This window comes from Astatotilapia calliptera, chromosome 9, assembly GCF_900246225.1.
Source record: "Astatotilapia calliptera chromosome 9, fAstCal1.2, whole genome shotgun sequence".
Lineage (NCBI taxonomy): Eukaryota > Metazoa > Chordata > Actinopteri > Cichliformes > Cichlidae > Astatotilapia > Astatotilapia calliptera.
In genome coordinates, this window is record NC_039310.1 from 19,402,098 (window position 1) to 19,411,362 (window position 9,265).

Below are 9,265 nucleotides of genomic sequence, written 5' to 3' on the forward strand. Positions count from 1 at the left end.
GAACGAACATGTTGCATTTTCTAATTTCACAGTTAATGTTGCACATCTTTTAGCCCAAGGAAATGATAACTCATTACAAGTCCTCATGCACATAACTAAACATTCATATTCACAAGAAAGAACTGAGGTGATGCACAAACCAGAAGAATTTGTTTATGATCTGTATGAACATACACAATATGCTGCTTATCGTGTTTACTTCATGCTAAGTCTTCGTCTGCAGCCATCTAAACACTAGTAAAAATACTAAGAATAGAAATGGCACTGGAGCTAAATAATTCAGATGTAGGGGTGGAATACAAAATGAGTTTTTCAAAAACTAAAAAATTACAAGCCCCTGGAAATGCTGATATTATAAAACCACAATGCTGTGAGTGATTTGTGTGTGTACATATTAAATCATTAGATAAACATTATTTCAGATCAGGATGAACAAATCGGATCTTGGAATTGTATCACATTGATCCATTTAGGTTGTATTGATTGAGTTCATGTATTAAGGATTATCATAAAAGAGTTAACACATACCACTAAAACCAAGTTGGTAAAAGTCTTTTTTGTACCTCTGGCCTTACTTTCAACACTCTAAACCACTGGATTTAAAAAAGAATCAAACTCCTCATCTTTCAGAACAGAATAGGTGACATTTACACTTTTTTACTTCTCACATTCACGCGGCTGCCCTCTGCCATTCATGCTTAGCCTCTCATTCCCCTCTACGGGACTTTTGCTTTTCACACTTAGCTAAACTTTACAAAAGAAATTCATGGGGAAGTATTAAATATTGAACAGTACGAGTAAGAGTGTAACAGCGGTCATCTGTCAGCACAGGGGATGATTAGGAAAGAACAAGATTCATGGGTAAAGGAAAAAGACTAAAGTCCTCCCTACACCAGAGCAAAAAGGAAGAGATACGATGAGAATAAAAATATCTGTTATTGATCTCCATTTTTAACCCATCCTGAAAGCTTGGAGTAGCATATCCCTGCATGAGGACTGACTAGGAGATCATGTAAACACAGTAAAACCCTGGCCCCATGTGGACTCTCTTACTGTGAGGAAGTGGAGCTTACTACTGAGTCAGTTTCTCAGTATGCCTTGTTTGTGATCATTCGAGTTTCTTAAATTCTCTGCAAATTCTCAGTCTAAAGAATTGATAACTTAACCTATGATATGAGAAGGGGAAACCACAGATATGTCCCGAAATTAAACTGGAAAGTGGTGTGAAAATCAGCACAAACCAGATATTACATAGCATAAAACAAGAAAACACAGACACATAAAAGCATGTTAATGTGAGGACCCAGAGTAGCAAGTTGCCCCTTCCTTTTAAACTGTACTTACCCTTGCTGGACTACATTTTACATTTTCATTGTTGAGCTGTGAGTGTCTAACTCAAGCAAGCTCGCTGAGAAACATCTTGACAGGACAGAAGACAACTGTCCAGATGAATACACAGCATGGTGCAGAAACTGAAGCGCTGACCCTTCAGTCATGGGGAAGCCATGGGATAGTCTCTCTAATAACCACAGAGCAGTCTTGACACTACATATTTCATACATTCCAGTGGGCTTTCATTACACAAGATCTTTTCTTTCATTTGAAAGAAAGTCCTACTCTTGGGCATAAGCTCGTACTATTGGTACCATAGCATTGTGTTGTTACCTTCTGTCACCGTGTAGCTACCATGTCCTTCTGGTTGAGACAGACTGGAGCAATTCCTGCCTGAACTGTTCACTGACAGGTAAGAAGGTGCTGACAGAACCAAACAGGGACTACATTATCCTTGCTTCACTGCACTGCTTTCTGTTTCCTTTTCATGCTCTGTGCCCTTTCCTTCTCTCTTCTTCCTTTTCCTATGATTCTGGGCCAAACTGAAATGACAGATGTCAGAAGACCTTCTCTCATATTGACTAAAGACTACGACCTTGAAAAAGGGTCAGTTTGTGTCACATCTATCAGGAGTTCTCTCTATTGCCCAAACCAGTCCAAAAAACAAAAACAAAACCTAAATATGCTCATGTAAGTTAAGTTATTAAACTATAGGAGCAGAAATGCAGTGTGCATTTACTATATTTTTTGAGTTTATATTGAAATAATTTTGTTAAAAAATTCTGTCATGATGTTGTACCTGTCAGCGCGTCACTTAATTTCAACAAAAGGGCACAAATTCAGCGACTGAAAGCTGTGGCTTACAGATGTAGATTTCTTGCAGCTACAAATTTTAAATGGCACTAACTTTACTTATTGGAAAAATGATTTGTTATTGCTACTGCTGTACTACTGCTGTACTCTCCAAATTACCCAGATGCAACAAGTACAGTTCTACTTCTGCAGGATACTGGGAAATACATGGATAACCAACTGCAGCAGAATTAGACATGGCATGGTAATTACAACATTTCAGCACAGAATAATGCAAATGGATAATACAATGTAAAGCACCAAGAATGGAGTTTTTCTAGTTTCAGGGAAAAATGTCTTTGTGAGAAACAAATCCATGCAAACCTTCCCTGGAATCAAGCAGTTTCACATTTGAAACCCTCTAACAATGCCACTAAACCACCGTGTATTCTGCTGCTGGGAGTTTATAGCTCCGACAGTATTGGATTCAGAGATGAAAGAGCGGGGGTGGGTGGATATGAAAGTAAATCATGGATGATGGATAGAAAGAAAGCTGGTGAATGAGAGACATGCTGCTGCAGGAAGACATGCGCTGTTAAATGTTAGTTTGCAAAAAGGAAAGCTTTGACGCTGGGGTATCGGTGCAGGATCATTACTCTAGAGTAACCACAGTTACACTATCAGTAACTTAATGAGATACAACCTCTACAGAAGTATAATTAATCATGACACAGACCAGAGGAGCCAAGCCATACCAAAGCACACATCTTATTTCTCTTGATATGGATCTCTCTGCAGTGACTGCTTTTCATAGATTTGTCCCCTTTGGGAGGGCACCAATTAATCTTCTGCATATTAAATGTTCACTTTACCTTCCATTAGCTTTTCTTTCGGTTCAATGATGCATTATTTCTTGGACAGGATGGGTAATTTGAGGAAAACTGTTTATGCTTCATGTGAGAGCAAGGAATAGATTTGCATGACAGCAACGAAATCTTTAAGTCAACTTCAATATGTGGGCAGTCATGAATATGACAGCACCCATACAGAGGTCTGACAGTGAGAGATGGTCCTTAATTGGGTGATTGGGTGATGGTGGTAAAGAATTCAGTCAAACAAATTAGGATTTGTTTTTAGCCTGTCGTCTTTAAAGACAAAGAAATGTCTGCTTGTCATCCTTCATCTTGGTTACACAAGCTGTTGGTTGTGACATTCTCGTTTTTTCTGAATAGATTTAAAGATGAAGATAAATTAAGACAATAGTTTACAATGAAACAAGTTAAATACTTATATTAGCATGCCAACGTCATCTTTATTCAGTGATTTGGCATAGGCTACTAATATGTGCAAATTAGCACTGACCACAAAGCTTAAACTTATATCAGTTTTGATTGTTTTGCACAGATTTAGTCATATTGTCAAAAGTCTGATAAAGTCTGATAAAGGAAAACCTGTGTGTGTCGGGGCTAGCGGGTTGGACTCAAGCGCAGGCAGCGGGTTGCGTTCAGACTTTTAGCTTTATTACACACCAGGTGCTATTTACAAAAGTGAGGGATTGGGGAAGGGCTTCCACGGGTCCACGGGTAGAAGAGGAAAGGGACGGATGCTCCAAACACGCGGGGTCTCAGCCGCTCCTTACACTCCGCTCTCAACTCACTCACGCTCAGATTGTGGGGAAACAGGAAGGGTCCGGGGATCTGGAGACAGGAAGGACAGCAATCACTAACGATGCGTGACACAATTCACCAATCTATAAACTGGGATTCTCACTAACGTGGTGATTCAATGTTCCAGTGACGAGAGGCTCTGAGGTCCTTTAGTAGGGTCCGGGAATGGTGCTAAGCTACAGGTGATTGATTAGTGGCAGGTGTTCATGCCAAGGGCAGGAGCCCAAAGAGAGCTCCGCCCCGGCCGAGTGCTGCAGCAGTGTTGCCAACTTAGCGACTTTGTCGCTATATTTAGCGAGTTTTCAGACCCCCTTAGCGACTTTTTTTCTAAAAAGCGACTAGCGACAAATCTGGCGACTTTCTCTGGTATTATTGGAGACTTATTTATGACGACTTTTTGACGTGAAAACGCGTATCGCTCTTACTCTCAACAAGCAGCGGTGCTGCCGCTCACAGGCGGAGGATAGTCCTCCCCCAGCTGCTATCAGGGCAGGAGACGTTCACACCTGTGCATTAAAACGGCAAATGAATCGCGCATGAGCGAAGCCGCTGCTCCCGCACTGACTGTCACGCAGTCAGTTCTTCTTTTACTGTTATGCTGTTTTGTGGATCACAAGGTTTAAAACTACTTATAAACACACACTCTCACACACAAAGTAACTCCACCAGAGTGCCAATTTCGGGTCACTTTTGCTGGTCCAGGCCTGGATAAAGGAGCAGTGTTGGAATTGTGACATTAAAAAACAATAATTGCTAAAAGAAATTTAATTTGTAGTTCTAAATAAATTCTAACTGTATTTAGGACGTTTTTTACTCACTTTATGTCTCTTTTCTGACGGTACCTGCTGTTGTTACCCTCTGTTAGCTGGTGCCAGGGAAACTTTCTTTGAAGTAGATGTAACACTGTTGGACTTAGCAAATAAGCTCTCATGTCATGTAAGAAGGTAATCAAACTTCTTTTTTTTTTTTGCCTGTCCCGTTTGGCTCTTTTGCCATCAGAATTGTTGTCTAAAGGCAAAGAAAGATGCCAAACGGATTTACTTTACCAAATTGACCATCCCAGCCTTGCCATAATGGTCCATTTGATTCACCTTTTATTGTTTATTTAATTTTCACTTACTGAACATGGGACAGACTTGACTGGGGGAAAGAAGGGGAGAAAGAAAGAGGGAAAGAGAAACAGCTGAGAAGAGGGACGGGGGAGAAGGGCAAAAACCAAAAACCAACAGAATGAGCAGAAAAAGAAAAAAAAGAAGAAAAAAAGAAAAAAAATGCTTGATGTGAAGAGGAAGAGGGTAACGTTTAATCCAGTGCCAGTCGCGTCTCTTTCCTTTGCATGTTTGCTTCTTCGGTAAAAGAGATCATAATAATATCTCATGATGAAATGATAAAACATAGGTATGATCCTTCATATCACGAGCGTGTAGATGCAGATGTAAATTAAAATTTGCCGCAAACACCCACGAGTTCTCTTCTCCTCTGCCTTTGGTATACTAGTTATGCAGACAGGCTCTAGCAACATACATAAAACATGCCTAGGCAGAACAGGGATGTCCATCTTTATTAAAGATGATTGGGCAACAGGACAGCTTCCACAAACTGGCACCTGCTACAATGTTTTGTTTTGTTTTTTATCAATTCAAATTTTATGAGAATGAATCAGTTACACAACCAGCAGGCATTTAGAAAGGTTGTAAGTCTATTCTGTAAGCAACCTGAGTTTTATCTGTGTCCAAACTTGATCTTCACTGATAATGCAGGCTTACAGTAAACAACAGTAGCATAGTTTTAAAAGAATGAAAATTTTATTTGAACAGACTCCACCAGAACAAAATGATTTCATTTCAGTTTCTGTTCTCGTATGACTTATGTGAGTGAAAAAAAAAGCAGGGTTATCACACTGAATGTGATACATGTGAAAACTATATCAGAGAAAACATGGAGTCTACTGCTTGGTCAAAAGGAGTGAGTAATTTTTAGATTCCTAACAAACCCCACTGGGGTGTAACTCATAGTTTTGTTTAAGCCTGAGCTTTAGAGACTTAAACATCTTATTTTTCTTTCCTAAAGATTCAATGGTGTGTACAGTTTTAACACTTCTCTAATAAAGGGCTAAATTACAGTTCTGGGACTCTGAGTAAGTCTTGATTAAATCTGGAGGCTAATATCCTCCACTCTCACCTTTGCTGTCCTTTGCCATCCTCATTTGTAATCTAGTTGGCACAGTCACCGCTATTGGTCATGGCAGTGTAATAGTGACATTAGGCGCCTTGGTTCCAGAGGGATCCACAAATGTCGTCCATAAATACAGCGTGAAAGTCACATAGCCTGGGCTGCGAGAAGATAAACGGTCCAAACACACAGAGCTTGTTAGTCACGGTCCCTAATTACCAAACGGTTCATGTAGAAATGTCCCAATTGTCCAATCTAGTTTGAACAGAAATGATGCTGGGGAAGCTGTTGCCATGCATAGCTGTAATTTTAAGATCTTTTCAAACACACTTTTTTCTTTTTCTTGCTGTGATTGATCACGAATTCCAGCAACAAACTGTTCTGTTCTTTTTATCTGATTCCCTGTCTGTCCAAGGTAATTGCTTTTCATGCTGGCACCCCCCAAAAAATGTTGACAGTATGTTAATATTTAGCAGTATTTGGATGTAATCGCTGTGTGATTCAGAAGGGGGTGAAAATTCACTGTTGCCAAGACGTACATGAGTCATAAAGTGAATCATAATGTATTACTGAGCTGACAGTGATCTTTAATAAAACCCATCATGCACATATCTCTCATAATGTAAGTGATCAAAGATGGCGGGCGTGTAATTGGATATGATTTCATTCATTAGATGATGAGCAGCCGACAAATTGGACCTTGTCCTCTGCCAGCAGTACGGGTCACAGCAATCACTCAGTCAACTTGAAAGAATCATCCAGACCCACTGTGGGATAACAGCATCATAAAAAAGTAGTATAGTTGTATATTTAGTGTCTTAACAAAGAGCCTGTGGACTTGATGGTCATGTTAGTATTCATGAGCATCAAGAAAATGTGAGTCTTCCATATATAATAGCATACCTGTGTTTATGACTCCACGTGTTTGTCCATAAAAGCCCGCAATCCAAGTTCCGCTGGGGGAACTCAGCGTTAATTATTGCAGAGCGTTAAGTGGAACACACCACTAGACAACAGCTGGTGCCGGGTGAGGAATCTGGTGGGGGAGTTTTCCTGGATTGAGTGCTCCCTTTAACCTCAGCTGTGCTGCCGTGTCACAGTCCGGCTGCCCACGATCTCAATCCTTGGCTGCAGAATAATTATATCCTCAGAAAAATGACACAGAAAGACACAAACACCCATGTTTTATATGATTTTACCAGCTATAGTCTTACTATTAGGCTGGTTTCCTCCCACAGTTCAAAGGCATGCATGTAAGGTTAACCTGTGAATTCAGGTACAGTAGACCTGTGAGACACTGGTGATCTGTCCAAGGTGTACCCACTACCACTCACTCAGTGTTAATTGGCATCGGCTCCTACCATGCTTTTGCAGTTGGATAAGTGACTGCTCTTTTCTGAAGTCTTAGTAGCTTAAAATACAGAATAAACAACGTAAACCCAAATCACCAGTCACAAAATGACACACAAGTTAAGGAATATATCAAACTGTTTTTGACAATTTTTACAATTGTCAACACACAACCAAAGCAACACATAAAGTGTATTTGACAGTTTGTAAAAATTGTCAAATACACTTTGTGTGTTGCTTTGCTTGGTAGAAAACTGTCGTATTCAAGGTGAAAAAGAGTCGCCTAACTAAACTGAATTTTATGGGGTGGCTGTGGCTCAGGTGGTAGAGCAGATCAGCTACTCATTGGAAGGTTGGTGGTTCGATCCTTGGTCTGCATGTCAAATATCCTTGGGCAAGGAGTTGCCCTCCGATGTGTTCATCGGAGTGTGAATGTAGATTAGTTTGCACTTGTGTTTAGAAGTGCTTGTATGAGTGGGGGTGAATGAGGCATGTTGTATAGAGCGCTTTGAGTACTCCAGGAGAGTAAAAAAGCACTATATAAGAATCAGTCTGTTTCAGTTCAACTGACTTCACATAGACTCTGTATAGCCTGTTACAGTTTTCCAGTGGCTCTCATCCTGTTATCTGTCCCATTTTGATAGTATAAAAGAATTTATGCCCCACACTTTTAATCAATAATAAAACTGCAGTCACCATGATCGCTTGCTTATTTTTAACTCAGTTTGGTCATCTACACCCTACCATGCACCGTGCCTCAACCAAAGTCATAATTTTAGGATCACTTCTCTAGTAGGAATGAAAACAGCATCATAACCCCAAAAATGTACTTTCCTTTAAAATCGTACAATTACAGATTAATTACATATACAATGAGCTGATGAGCTATAGTGTTACTGGCACTTCAATACAGTATGCACTCAAACACTGCCACAGTATCATACAATGGTGCCACTGTGTGGAAGCAAGCTGCACACACAAAACCTGCACTGATTTATCTTTAAAGTGACTTACATGTGGAAAAAAAAAACTCTCACTGTAATAAAAAATAATCAGTGGAAGTGTAGTTTCTTAAAAATTATTAAATAAATAAAAATATATATGTAATCTGCATAAACATATGTTTGAATAATGAAAATCATGTTATAATATCAAATACCATATCATAGAAAACATGTTATTGAGCCCAATGTTTGTAGTTTGCTTGTAATCCGTGCTTACAAGCTTTTTTCTTGTAGGTAGGTTAACGCTGTTTGTTTTTACTCTCTCTCCTCAATTATGCTAGCACATTCTTTTCACAAGCTGTTCACTACTCTTTAACCTGCTTTTAACTGCTTTAACAGCAATCTCTTTATGATAGGTAAAGATAACCTGCCGCTCACTGCAGCATCATAAAAAGATATGACACAATATATATCAACCCAAGGCAAGCTGTTATTTTGTGGCATTTTCTGACCTGTAGGACATTAACTGCATTTGTTGAAGGAATGGGAAAGACTACACAAGTGTAGATTTGGCTACTTAAAAAAATATTTGAGAATATATATATATATATATATATATTTCATTGTTAATTATTTATAATTGACCAATTATCCTCTTGTGGACTTTTACCCTCCAGCAAAACAGCATGGCAAATCAAAACCCAGCCCGTGTGGTGCTCATGTTGGTTGGATTGTGTACCTTTTTAGCATCCATCACGTTCAACTCGCTTTCAGGATTTGGTTTCAGATCAGGTAAATATTTCCAGAAGAATTCATTCATGTAAAAAGAACTCACTTATAGTACTGGGAAAATAACAAACTGCTTACAACAGTGCAATGCTTATCTCCCTACAGTTGTATTCAAGCAGAGCATAGAGGATGTGACACTTAAGTATACAACACAGATAACTCCTGCTCAGTGGACTTTTTTTGTGTGGGATTTCACATACTTTTGGGTTTTGGCCATGT

The 9,265-nt window shown here is 39.4% G+C and overlaps 1 long non-coding RNA gene across 1 annotated transcript; it reads right to left on the reverse strand.

Moving 5' to 3' along the window:
- Positions 1-3,622: 3,622 nt before the first annotated feature.
- On the reverse strand, positions 3,623-7,665 carry LOC113029811 (uncharacterized). Its single transcript, XR_003273506.1, has 2 exons — positions 5,973-7,665; positions 3,623-3,821 (listed from the first exon to the last, which is right to left on the reverse strand). It is a non-coding gene; the product is annotated as an uncharacterized LOC113029811 (long non-coding RNA).
- Between the last annotated feature and the right edge of the window lie 1,600 nt (positions 7,666-9,265).